This window comes from Anabrus simplex, chromosome 5 (assembly GCF_040414725.1).
Source record: "Anabrus simplex isolate iqAnaSimp1 chromosome 5, ASM4041472v1, whole genome shotgun sequence".
Taxonomy (NCBI): Eukaryota; Metazoa; Arthropoda; class Insecta; order Orthoptera; family Tettigoniidae; genus Anabrus; species Anabrus simplex.
The window spans coordinates 234037078-234051437 of NC_090269.1; the positions used below are offsets into that span (position 1 = coordinate 234037078).

General features: G+C 37.8%; 1 protein-coding gene across 2 annotated transcripts in view; it reads left to right on the forward strand.

The window, feature by feature from the left end:
* Positions 1 to 5225: 5225 nt before the first annotated feature.
* LOC136873929 (probable inactive tRNA-specific adenosine deaminase-like protein 3) overlaps positions 5226 to 14360 on the forward strand; it is a 105461-nt gene continuing 96326 nt past the window's right edge. For both annotated transcript variants that reach the window (XR_010860201.2, XM_067147291.2), the window contains exon 1: positions 5226 to 5331. The gene's annotated coding sequence lies outside the window, so the exon portion shown is untranslated. The remainder of the gene's footprint in view (positions 5332 to 14360) is intronic.

Below are 14360 nucleotides of genomic sequence, written 5' to 3' on the forward strand. Positions count from 1 at the left end.
TTTAATACTATGGGCCCACTGCCTTTCACATCACATACGACACTTTTCTTTCCCACCTCCACTGAACCTGACACATTTCTTGTAAAGTTGTTCAACAACTCACGGTGATGTGTAATGTGATGGTTACAACCATTGTCCACAATCCAAGTGTTTGCATCGCTTGACTTTTCGTCCTGTTTACATTCTTTGTCCTCAGGTCCTCTCATCAAATGCACAGCATATTTCACTATCACTGTACTATTTCCAATCTTCTTTTCTTCTGTCACTGGTTCTTTCTCCTCTTCATAAGTGGCAACTTTATTCTTGAATTTTCTCTGTGGCTTATTGTTGTCATGGGCATTCCCGTCTGAGCCCCTATTGTCACCTGTACTAGCTTCAGAGTTTCTACACTTAAACGAAGGATGTCCCTCCTTGCCACAAGAGTAACAAATCACATTTCCTCTTGACTTGGCTTCTCTTACTTTTGGACACTCTCTTGCAAGATGCCCACAACAATGACAGTATCTATCAGAACAGCAGAATTTTTCACCAGAAAAAATGTGTTACTTCTCAAAACCATGGAATTTTCCTTTGTTCTTCATAACATAGCTTCTCAATTCTTGATTTTTCTTCTCACGCTCATCCTTCTCTCTCTCTAGTCTATCTTCTTCCAGCAGCAATTTAATCTTCACATTTTCTGACGATAGATTTTCTTCATTTAACTCCATCACCTGGGCAATGTGTTTGTAATTTTCCTGCTTCAAACCTCTCAGTATGTAGGCCGCCAAGTCTTGATGTCTCAGTTTTTCCACAAATTGCTCAACTCGATTCAGATATTCCAAAACAGGTTCATCATGTTTCTTGATGCAGCTTGCCAGTTCGTCCATGGTACTCATAAATTGAAAAGGAGAAATCTTGAAATGGATTGCTTTAAGTCTGTTCCAGGCATGCTTTGCTCGTTCATGTCTGGTTACATCATTCAAGTAACAGTCCTCTACCAACTCCGTCAAGTAACTAAGTGCAGTGGCATTTAGGCCATCTTCGTGTGTAGTTAAATCTTCACCATCGTCGTAACCGGGATCGATGGCAGTCCAGCATTTCTTTCTTAATAGGAAAGCCTTCACTCGCTTGCACCACACCACATAGTTTTTCGGCCCAAGTCTCTCAATCTTCAGCGTATCCGCAACTGATGCCATTTTTAAGCCTCATTCACAATGCAAACATAACCGTAAACTTAACGACGTAACGTAACCGTAAAATTAACGTCAAATGTGTGGTATTCACAATGGTGGAACGTAACATTAACGTAAAGAGTACATAGCAGCCAGTCAAAACACTGCCATGTTATTAGCACGGAAGTCGGGTATTGGGCTATCTCGCAGTTTTATGTTTCAATACCTCGATGGAATCAAACAACGTGGTAGCGGAATTTATATTACTTCAAACATCTATTGCTTTGCTCGTGGGAGCTGTGTAGGCCTACGATACCTGAAAAGGCGATCTAAACAACGGTGCAGAAAATGGATTCATCCCTTGAATCAAAGAAGGTTATCTCAGGGTGATTTCGGGAATCTACTGTAAGAAATGACCCTCATCAGTTCGTTTTGGACATGCGGATGAAACCTGAACTGTTCGCCTTTCTTACGATTCGCTTCCCCTTTTCTAATAAAAAAAGAAATGTGAGGTCTCCTGTACCGACATCTATGACCCTATCTATCACACCCCGATGAGATGTTTGGATCTATTTGTATGGATGATATCGTTTTCGTAAACTAGTAGTCCGTCATAACGTTAAGAAATATACAGGACACTGTTTTATTTATGACAGTGATTGTCTCGTCCGTTCGCCAGCGCTGCGAGCTTCTCTCCCCCCATTTACCCTCAGATTTCATTGCTACAAGATATTTATTTCCACCTATTATTTTTTCGGTACAGCGTATTTGTATTTCTTTTTTCCTTCTATCATACATACACACAAAGATTATTTTGAAAGAGAAGTACAAGCGTTTCGTCGAAAGAAGTCATTATATCATGCACAACACACAATGTTTACCTCTGCTCTGATTGGCTGGTTCTTAAAGTTAACGTAAAATTAACCGCAAGAGCTTGGAGTTTGCAATCCCTTAATTTTACGGACTCGCAGTTAAGTTTACGTCGGCGCATTATGAATGGTTCCATTAGATAACATGGCCGCTAACTTCTAAGTTAACGTTAATTTTAAGTTTACGTTACGTTACGTTTGCATTGTGAATGGGGCTTTACTCACGACTTACTGACGCACTGGGCCCATAACCTATCAGAAATAAATTCGGGCACAACTCGCAATAATATAATTGATTAGAAAAATTTATTAAAACATTCTGTCTCAACTCAACTCTACACTCAACAACACATTGCGCCATTACTCAGCACAAGTAAAAACAAAAAACAAAAAAATCACAGTTTTAGTCACAGAGTAAATATAAATTTAGCGCAGTTTCGGTGTGATAAAGTTGGCGACACAATCTCTAGATAAAACAATTGAATAATCAAAAACACTACCAGATATAAAAATAGTACACACACTACGAACTAATTTTCTCATCATATCAAATTTTAAATGACACTCAATACAGAAGAAAATTGTTAATTCCAACAGATGGTTGTACACAGGTTCTGTAGATGGCACGCAACTAGGCATGCAATGAGCGATATTAATAATTAAAGGCAGTTTGTCTCGAAGTGAAGTATTTCAAGTCTGACCTCAATCAGTGGGCCCTTCTAACAAAAAATTAGTCAGATAACGTCCAGCATTATGGAGATAATATTGCTGGATTGCATTGAACCGACTTTACCCAATCGATTAACCTTGTTCGAACCAAGACCAACCAAGCCTAACTACAATTACATCAGACCGTAATCCAGAAAAAACATGGCGGACACCGGTGTGCGATATGAGTGGTTGAGGGAAAGGTTATGCATGTATATTCCGAGTCATCTAAAGAAAATATCACAAGTCGAACGTCATGAAATACAACTGACTAACTCAAAATATGAATAATTAAACACCAAAAGTAGCGTTATCGCGCATTGTAAGTCTAAATGAAATTTTAGGGGAGAAAATAACGAAGGGAGAATTATTATATCAACGTCAGGTTGAAACAGAAGCAGAGTATAAAAATATTTTACATATGAATCTCTGGTCAGCGAATACGATATATAGATGTCAACAAAGAACATATTAACCTTACATGAAATACTATGTAACACCACCATTAACCTCAGCCCATTATGTAAAACACGCAAACAAATTTCTCCAACAAAATTTCAACCCTCCAAAATCCACCTGTTTTGTTGAGTAGGTACAAGCGATATTTATATGATACATTTAACCATCTAAAGCACTCGTCAGCTTAAAACTCACCAGAATTGATGGCATAATTGTATTTTATATAAAAAACATAATCCTCATGTTCACTCCACGGGAAATGGCGTTAGGTTTAGTTTACGCATGTTCATTCTAAAACGTTGAAAATTAATCACATCATTCTTGCGCCACCGTTTAAGATTAATTTAGTCTCTAAATCATAAATTTCAGTCATGATTTCTGGGACATTTAATGTTCTTTGTAGTAAGGTACGTTGGCTGATAAGGCAAATGCTTGGATAGGCACCATTAGTTTAAACTTCGGAAGTTTGCGCGGCACTCGAATTAAGTCACCACCTTCTATGTGTATATAATGTCTTCCCTAACAATACATTTGATTTCAAAAATGATAAAATGATTAATGCACACAACATTATTAGTCCTATGATTCGGTTCGAAGTTTTCCTTACGAATGCTCTTAACCCAATTTTGCCTTAATACTAGGTCTTTTGGAAACGGGAACACTGAAGCTCTTACTTACATCCAGGCACACTGCACATTAAACTATAAACATATTGCATAGGTAACTAGCACGTGTTCGTTTGATTTCTGTAAGTCATGTTGTTGCCAAATATTTACAGAAATTTGAATATTATTAATCGTACATCATGTTTATTTATAGTCTTAAGAAGGTTATAGCTCCCCTTTCAGTGCCGTAAGAAGCTGTTTGTTCTCAAATAGCTTATTTATTCCAACTATATCGGTGGTGATTAAGTTAATGTTGATTCTCGTGTTCTTCTCTGAAAGTACCGATGCAATATGTTTATAGTTTAATGTGCGGTGTATCTGGATGTAAGTAAGTGTTGGGGCAGAAGCTTCAGAGTTCCCGTTTCCAAAAGACCTAGTATTTAGGCAAAATTGGGTTAATAGCATCCGTAAGGAAAGCTTCGAACCGAATGATAGACCTAAAATAATGTTGTGTGCATTAATCATTTTATCATTTTAGAAATAAAATGTATTGTTAGGGAAGATATTATATACCCATAGAAGTTGGTGATCTAATTCGAGTGCCGCGCAAACTTCCGAAGTTAAAACTAATGATGCCTATCCTAGCATTTGCCCTATCAACCAAAGAAAATTAAATTAGTCCCGGAAAGATCCGGAAAATCATGACCAAGGTTTATTATTTAGAGACTAAATTAATCTTAAACTGTGATGCAAGAATGGTGTAATTAATATTCAACGTTTTACAATGAACGTGGGTAGGTAGACTAAACCTAACCCCAACCTGGTGAGTTTTAAGGTGACGAGTTCTTTAGATGGCCAAGTGTATCATACAAATATCGCTTGTACCTACTCAATAATGCAGGTGTATTCTGAAGGGTTGAAATTCTTGGAGAAATTTGTTTGCGTGTTTTACATAATGGGCTGTGGTTAATGGTGGTGTTACATTGTATTTCATGTAGGGTTAATAATTTTCTTTGTTGACATCTATATATCTTATTTGCTGACCGGAGTTTCATATGTGACATATTTTTATACAGTATGTCTGTTTCAACCTGACCTTGATACAATCATTCTCCCTTCGTTATTTCCCCTCTGAAATTACATTTTGACTTACAATGCGCGATAACGCTTCTTTTGGTGCTTAATTATTCATATTTTGAGTTAGTGAGTTGCATTTCATGACTTCGACTTATGAACTTTTCTTTAGGTGAGTCGGAATAAACATGTATAACCTTCCCCTCAACCTCTCACATCGCCCACCGATGTCCGCCATGCTTTCCCTGGATGTAATATTGGAGTTGGTCTCGTTCAAATCTTGTCGATCGACCTATCGAACGATGAGTTATGACCATCCGAGATTCGATCTTGTGGGGTCGTTGTTAATCGTCGATGGTATGTTACCGGTAGTAGATCGTCTAAAAATGTGCTCGAGTGCGACATTCGGACCGTTCGTTGAAGAAAATTGAAATTTACCTTCTTTTGCTTTTAGTTCATTACATGGTAATGTATGTTATTTCTTCTGTATTATTCATCACGGCCAATAAATTCATTTGATCCAGTATTTGTTTTAATCAGGGCTTTTACCGGTCTATTTTTATAATGTTGTGTATTTTCTTTTTATGTTCACTGTACGAATCGCTAATTGATGAATAGTGTATGTGTTGCCCTCAATTCTGTCCTCGTTGGTGTTGCCTCCCGTGCCTTCCACTTCGACAGAATGTGACTACTTCCCTAACCTTGCAAAATGTTGCCATCACTTTACTGAATTTCTGCAAGAATGAAGTTCACTAAAGGCCCCGAAAGTTTAATGGTATACTAGCGAAAGATAAATTATGCTATTCTTATCTCGAATTACTTGTAGAGGAGACAGTTCGTTACGGAATGTCAAAGAGGAATAATTGTATTATGAATGTCTGGGACCTACCCCACAAGTACCTAATATAACGAAGCGCACGCCGATTTTCTATATTTTCTGCAGCTACTACCACTGCTTTGGCTGAAAAATCATGCAATATTACATTCTCAGAAATTAATAAACATAGATTTCGCTACCAGCCACCGCACAATAACAATCCTAAACAATGCGAGTCAGAGGTTAATACGAAATAGCCTCCCGCTTTGCGTCCTTCGAAAGGCTCTTAAACACCCCTTAAACACCCCTAACATGTTGGACCAATATTATTTTGCTCTAGCCAGGGCCCAGGATGTCCGCATACCAATATAGAAAACAGTGGCGGTGTTGACATACATACCTCGCCCCACAGCCATGGTACCGGGGTTGTGTAGTCGGCAATAGTTCATTGGAAGTAAATACGATGAGCGCTGAAAGTCGAGCAGTTAATCAATAAACAAAAGAAAATCTTGCCACAATATAATATACAGAATAGAAAGCTGAGGGTTGCTCCTTTGAGCAGTAGTAGGCCTAAGCTAAAACCACCTCTAGCCGCCATGTTGAAACCGAGTAAACGCGAGGGAGGGCGTCAGTTGAGACACTTCCAGACAATGTATAGTACGCGAACCTTTTCTTGAACCCTAGTTCCCATTCTGCACTATGGAGCTCAGGGCTCAAGAAAAGTTTTGCGTACTATAGGAACTTAAAACTTGATACCAGAGAATCTGATAGGTACTGCCAAGATCGCTAGAAAATTGTAACATTTCCAAAACTCATTGAGGGATTGAGCCAAGAGGAGTTGAGGTTACACAATTGGTACTCAAAAGCAAAGCAAAAAAAAAAAAAAAAAAGCATAAGTGTGCAAGAGCACATATTTTTTCACCCAGTGGGAAACATTATTTCCAAAGCAATGACCTATGGTGTTGCAGAATATTGTTGAGATACAGTGTTAAGAAGGTAAACTAATGTGTATGCTTAATCCTTTTCTTGTTTCGCTACAGGGCAGTGTGTGAAGTGAGATGAATCTTTGTTATACGTTTTTATGACTGGATGCCAGTGGTGGCTCATGGGTTCATGTGTTTGGGAGGGCAGGGATAATCAAATTAAGTGCACATACATATTAGTTGTACCAAATTAGAGTTTAAGTGCATGCTAGCAAATAATAAAGTCACTGTTTATCACACAATTTTCTGGCCTTATGTTTTGAAGGAGCCGTACAAGCAGCTCTGGACATGACCACAACATGGCCTGTGCCATGTGGCCAGAATGATACAGGCCACTGCTGAACTTCACTGCTAGCATGGGCGCCCGCAGGATCTTTTCCAGGGGGGGTGTGCACATTAACAATTTTCTTGAATATAAAAACCAATATAACGTCAGCAACATTAAATTGTTTACAGAAATTTCTGCTTATAAGAGTTCCTAGATGACTGTCAGTAAGTTCAGTTTATGAAATAATCTGGTATGATATTAAACAATTGAACATCAACCATTTTAGAATTCCAGGGGGGGCCACGACTGCTAGCAAGGGACGTTTGCTGGTTACCATGGCAATGGTGTCATCATGTGCATTGCTTCGAGCTACCAGACATAGGAAACTGTTTTTAAGCACATGGGAAAAATGTATGGAGGAAAGAGAACCAGGATAAAGTGGTATTGAGGATTTACATTAAGACAGATGTCGAGGAAAGTACAAGGGAAAGAGGAGGGTTAAGAGAAGGTGGTAGTTTTTCACTTTGGTACTAACAATATAACGCAAGCAGGAATATCCTGGGATATCACTAGACCAAACACCTTTATTTGTGTGAGCCGTAGCTATTACCGCTCTTCTACGCAATAATAGCAATTGGACTCCTCGGATTCGTCGTATGGGCACACCATATATTTACTGTAGGAATAGACGTAGACACACGGGCCTATTTTACCTTAATTGAAACCAAAATAGAGGTATATTACTGTTAATAATATTATTGAAATTTATTTCCAATGAAAGAAATGTGTTGATCAAATTAAAGCTGCTAACTTTTTATTTTAATGGTTTAATTCCATTAACATTTCTCCATTTATATAGTTTAAAATAAAACAATACATTTTCATTGTATAAATAATATAACTATATTTATAAATATAGAGTATTACAATGTTAAAATTTATATTTATGATCGTATTTTTAATCCCCCCCACGATTTCGGTATGATAAATTGATATATTTAGCATGGAAGGCTTATTTGCCTTTATCACGGGGTAAAAAGGTGCGATTGTAGGAGCGATTTATAAAAAAACTTGTTTGGTTTAATCGGCCCGGGGTAGCAGAATAACTTAATTGCATCAGCAAAAGGCTGCGGCAACCCAATAAACCCTACTTTATTGGGCCCTTTACGAATTTGAAAGAGGGAAAAAGGAAGCATTTGGTACTTTAGGAATAATCTACACATAGGATGTGTGGGATCTGGTTATGGCAGTGCAGGAGAAGTTTAAGGGAGTAGAGACATATCAGTGAGATGCTATGCAGGAAGGCTATGTAATGGAGGGTGACTGGGGATTTAAAGGATACTATGGAGTGAGTATGTGGAATTGAGGTTTGTAGATCATAATGGATGGGTAAGAGGTAGGGATCTGCACTCAGATGGCCTTAATTTGAACTGCATTGATATGTATAAATAAGGGAGTTAATTTAGAAGTGTTATAGGGAAGTACATTCAGAGAAATGGGATGGACTACAGAGTTGTGATGAGAGTACAGTGATATGGAAGTTAAATAAGGATTATATAAAGTTGCTTGGGTTAACTTGTAAGGAAAGGAATAGAATTAATAATTTAATACATAGTTATCAGTTACTGTAACAGGAGTTGAATCATTGCTAAGAAGTGATGTTATAGATGCAGAAATTTTCTCTCAGAACTGGAGGGTATTCCTACTGGTGACAGAAGAGTTTGAAAGATATGAAAACGTTAAGCATGAAAAATATCAAATTCTCTGTTTAAGGCTCATCTCTAAAGATAATTGGCAACTTAATGATTTTAGGGTGTATAGACCAGGAAGGGGTGACGCCGACATGGAATTAATTTGTAAAGATGATTAATGATTAATTTTTTGGTGAACAACACAGAAAGGAATGTGATAGTAGTGGGTGATCTCAATTTAAAGAATTTTAACTGAGGAGATAATATAATGACAGAAAGCATGACCAACAAATGGTAAATATCTCTATGCAAACCACATACATTGTGTCCATTGGATATTTTAACAACCGCTGCACTTCATTTGACTTTAGATTATAATTACAGAATTTTAAGTGTGCGTGTTTCACATAGATTACAAGATTGAATCATTGAATCATATTTTATTTGGCGTTAAATAATACGTTTAATAAACCTTTGTCCTAATACATTAAAATATACAGATATACTCCATATAAACTAAATGAACTTACTGCAGTGATAAAACTATATACAGTACAACTCAAAATATCTTACATTTCAATGGATAGTTTTCTGTATCAATATAAATTTATGCTCTTTAAAAACTACACAATTGTATTCAAGTAAATTGACACATATGCAAATAACAACAAATTAAATATTGTAAAAAGAAAAAGTCCATCGGCGGTGCAGTGATGCTGTTGTCTATCCATGCTCTCAGTCAGTCCATCTCGGCTTTGAATCCTGGGAACATCTGGCAGAGGACTCTAATCTATTTCAGTGTATATAGTGGCCATTCGAATGGAATCACATAGATATACCTACACTGTATTTAAGCTAATATGGTAGAAGACCATATCACATCTGAAGGTATAGAAACCAAGGAATTAACACTCTAAGTTGGTGTAGACTGCTCCAGTCTTCTTCAGTGCATTTGGCAGCAGTGGAGTACCATGGCTTTACCAAAAACCATTTTTAAAGGTGTCATTTGAAAATATTCAATGTGAGCTGACTAAATTCTTGACACAATTTATTACGCCATATGACATTTTTGAGTTTTCTTTAACTTACATCATGGCATATCAAGATAATAAGATGACTTGGTACCATAGGTGTGGTGTTCCTGTCAGTAGATTTACTGGCACGTAAAAGAACTTCTGCAGGACTAAATTCTGGCACCTCGGTGTCTCCGAAAACTGTAAAAGTAGTTAGTGGGACATAAAGCAAATAACATTATTATTAGGTATGGTGTTCCAACATACTGGCAAATCATTACTGGGCTTACTCTTCATGTACAAAGGTAATCCCAAAAATGTGGTCTCCTATTTTTTTATAAATACATAGACCTGTTTATTTCTATAATGGTTTACATAATTTTACAGCTTGAACATTTAGCTATTTTTCTACATAATCACCATTTCGTTTGATGCATTTTTGTAGGTGCTGTGACAGTTTTTGTATGCCCATATCATATCAGCTCGCCGCCATACTGTTCAGGAAGTTATGAACATCATCTTTCACCTTGTCATCGGTGCTGGCACCCATCTTGCACACACCTTCTGGTATTTCAACTTTTCTGTTAACATTCTGTGAGTGGTGCTTCGGGAAACCTCAGGAACCAAAGTGCAGAGATCATCCAGCCTGATCCGCCGATCTTCACGCATGATTTGCTTAACCTTCACGACTGTCTCGATGGAAATTGATGGTCTCCCGCTCCTTTGTTCGTCATGGATTTCAGTCCGACCGGCTGCAAACTCTCCACACCACTTACGAATATTTTTGACATCCATGCACTTGCCGCTAACATCCAACGGGAGCTCCATTCTCAACGTCTGCCAAGTCAAGACTGAGTGCCTCAGCACGGTGATATGCGAGCTCAGGAAACACTCTTCATAATGTTGTGACCAACAGCCACACGAACAGAGTTTTGTATTTATACAAAAATACGAGACCTTATTTTTGGGATTACCCTCGTATACCAGAAGATTATATACGTATAAATTGATTGCTGTTAAGACAGACAGCTCAGTGAATAGTGGTCCATAGTGAGTGTAAAGAGGGAACGCCAGCAATAGTGCGAATAGCTTTCTGTTGCAACTTTAAAATGTCACTTACGTGTGTACTGTTGCCAAAAAATATTAGACCATATCCAAAAATACTGAAAAAATGCAAAATATGCAGAATGCACATTTTGCTCATAGTACTCATAGATACTATAAACTCCAACAATTGCCAGACTAAAGACTTTAATTATTTTAAAAACTATATTTGCAAATAATGTTTTTAAATGTTCTTAATGTGATTGTTATCTTTGTGATTTTAAGTTAAGTTTTCATGGAACTGAAGATGTCTCCTGTACGGTAAGAGATGAAACATGTATTCTATAAAAATAATGCATGATTAAACATATGATATAAAAATTGTTGAATGGGTGGACCTTTCAGTTGACAACTGTAGGACCCGTAAGATTAATACATACACACACCACACGCAGCATAAATATAGAATTGGAAGCACACAGAAATTAAACTTTGCTCCTCCTATCCCACTGTTGTCTGTCTGTGTGACTTAAAATAAACAGCAAAGCCATAGTACATTTCCCTGCAAACTTGGGCTCAGAAAGCCAGTGCTCTACCATCTGCTCCACACTGCTAGGCATGTCAGGTTATCGCTTTTCACTGTTTTGTCAGTTCCTTATTTTTCAAAGGGAACCTACAAGTAAAGAAAAGTTGGCCTATTGTACATATGCTGGATTCTGTTACAAACACAGGCAACACAACTCTGCAAATCACCAATATGCTTACTTTGAAGAAAAAATTGTCTGAAGTATGATACATCCTTTGTGTTCTTTCTGCGGTTTGTGCAGCTGTATGCCCCTCACACATTTAACCTAATTTATATAGTTACTTTATTCGATCTAATCTTTTAAGAGTACTGTACCTTGATTAAGGCCACGGACATTTCCATCCAACTCCTAGGCCTTTCCTATCCCATTGTCGCCATAAGACCCATCTGTGTCGGTGCGACGTAAAGCCACTAGCATCTCACGCTTTTGAATCCAAAACCTTATTGTATATACAATTAGATTTCAACTTGCCTTCTAATTCTCTCTAGATTCTTTCAATGATTTTAGCACTGTGGAATATATAATTTGACTAGCTCATGTACCCGCGCTTTGCTACGGAATTCTACATCATGCACAGTACTATACACATTGTGAGTAAGATTTAATTAGTTTGCATTGCTCTTAGCATTACCCAAGAATCACCACAGAGAGGTCACCATATGCCATTTCTCATGTAAAGTCCGAGTTGGGGAGTTTTCATTACAATAGCAGGCCCTATTTCCTACTGACAGTCACAGTCGAGTTTGGGAGTTTAGATTATAATAGCAGGCCCCCTTGTCTACTTTTTTTTTTTTTGCTAGTTGTTTTACATCGCACCGACACAGATAGGTTTTATGGCGACGGTGGGATAGGAAAGGCCTAGGAGTTAGAAGGAAGCGGCCGTGGCCTTAATTGAGGTACAGCCCCAGCATTTGCCTGGTGTGAAAATGGGAAACCACGGAAAACCATCTTCAGGGCTGCCGACAGTGGGATTCAAACCCACTATCTCCTGGATGCAAGATCACAGCCGCATGCTCCTAACCGCACGGCCCCTTGCCTACTGCCAGTCACACTCGATATGGGGAGCTTTCATCACAAAGGCAGGCCCCATTTCCTACTTCCAGTCATATTTGACTTTGAAAGTTCTCATTATAATGGCAGTGTCCTAATTTAGTTGCGTAGTCGTCATTATAAATGCAGACCTCCTTGTGGCTGTGGTGGAAGGTGATAAAATCATCCAAGATATGCGACACCCACTGCATCAGTTGCCAAGAAGGAGATTCTCTCTCTCGTTTGTCTTTCACTCAATTCTGAGGATCGTGATCTCTGAGGAGGCTATTGGTCAGTTAATCTCCATTTCTTGTGGTCCTTGGCGAGACATGCTGCAGCAGAGATGTTCAGCCCAGTTATACTCTTGATAATGTTCGACCGTTGAGAAGGAACTCATCCACATTCTTTCTTGCCGGGAACATTTCCGAGAATGATATGATTTTCTGTGCTGTCATTCCCACCTCACATAGTGTGTCCAGAGAATTCTAAAACTCTTTGTTTACATATTTATGATAATCTAATTCTGAGGTTGAGCTGGGTTATAATGGAATCATTGGTGCAAAATGCTGTCCACATTCTTTGCCAGCACCATATTTTAAAAGAATTGATTTTCTTCAGATCTGTAGCACGAAGAGTCTTGGCTCCATAGTGGAAAACTGAAAATCGGACTGGTTACTACTCAATAAGGAGTTTAAGATCCATGAAAAGCCTCTTCACCACAAATTAGGACCATCCCAACATCAGTTAGAATCATGAAGTGGTGTGCGAGATGCCACCACCTGGTGAAAAAGATCAGACCTGATGAAAAACTGCCTCCCACTTCTGATCAAGAGTGGGCAGCTCTTGCAAGGCCTTGAATTATCTCCATGCCAGGGTGGCAAAGCCAAAGGACAACTTGTTCAAGTGGGGTTTCTGCAAGGGCTCTCTCTCTCTCTCTCTCTCTCTCTCATTTTTTTTTTTTTAAATCGCCTGAGTACCTTTACATTCATAATAGATTTTATGAATTTGAAGTCAAGGTATATGTAGAAATACAGGGTGTATCCATGATGATGTTACAAACTTTCAGGGTTGATGGAGGATGGCAAATGGATCAATTTGAGATAAGGAACCGTAGTCCGGAAACTTTGAGTTAAAAGTTATTAATAATCTAAGTCATTTAACGTTTGTCTGTTCTTAACAGACACTGGGGTGTCAGAATTTCATCCCATAGTAGTTCTTTAACATGCCAGAAGCCAACGACATGGGGTTATCACCTTTAAACGCCCTTAAAAGCCACCGACCTCAGTCGGTTTTGAACCCGTTAACTTGCGACTAGTAGACCAACTTACAAGTAACTAGTCTCATATCTGTTCCATATTGAAGATAACAAAAAGTAAAATTCTTTCAAGAATAACATTTACTGTGTCCACCTATTCAATACAATTATATTTTGTAGTGATTAAATCCTACATGAATTACATATACTAATTAGGTACATGTTTCACCCTAGTCTTGGGCATCTTCAGCCTAATAATAATCTTAAGGTCAAGTCTTTAAACCAATTAAACATTTGAACTTAAAACTAAATACAATGGTGTTATGCTTAAAAAGTTTTTTACTTAAAGTTGTGCTGTACATAGGTTTAAAATGTGTACATTAATCAAAATCCAAAATTTGTGACAAGGAAGTAATTACAACTATCATACATTGACTAAAAATTGTCCAAAACGCAAATTGGAACTTCACCAACTGTATGGATCAATCATTAGGTTGAATAGTTTATATAAATGTGTTCATCCAAAAGTGCTTATGATCACCTATGTCGCAAGTACGGCAGCTACAGAACCGGAACCATGGTGATGTTCTACCCTTGGGATGATTTATGAGTATTGTGTGTAATTGTCCAGTCGGATGTAGCTGGATCCACTTGTTCCGGTTGCGTCTGAATGGGTGATGTATGAATGTGTGCATACCTGAGGATTAGTCAGTTTTAAGAGTTTTTAAATTAGTTTTAATATTAATTTAGTTAGTAATTTATTTAAATTCATTTTTAATCCTATTAATTTACATAGTTTTAACTATC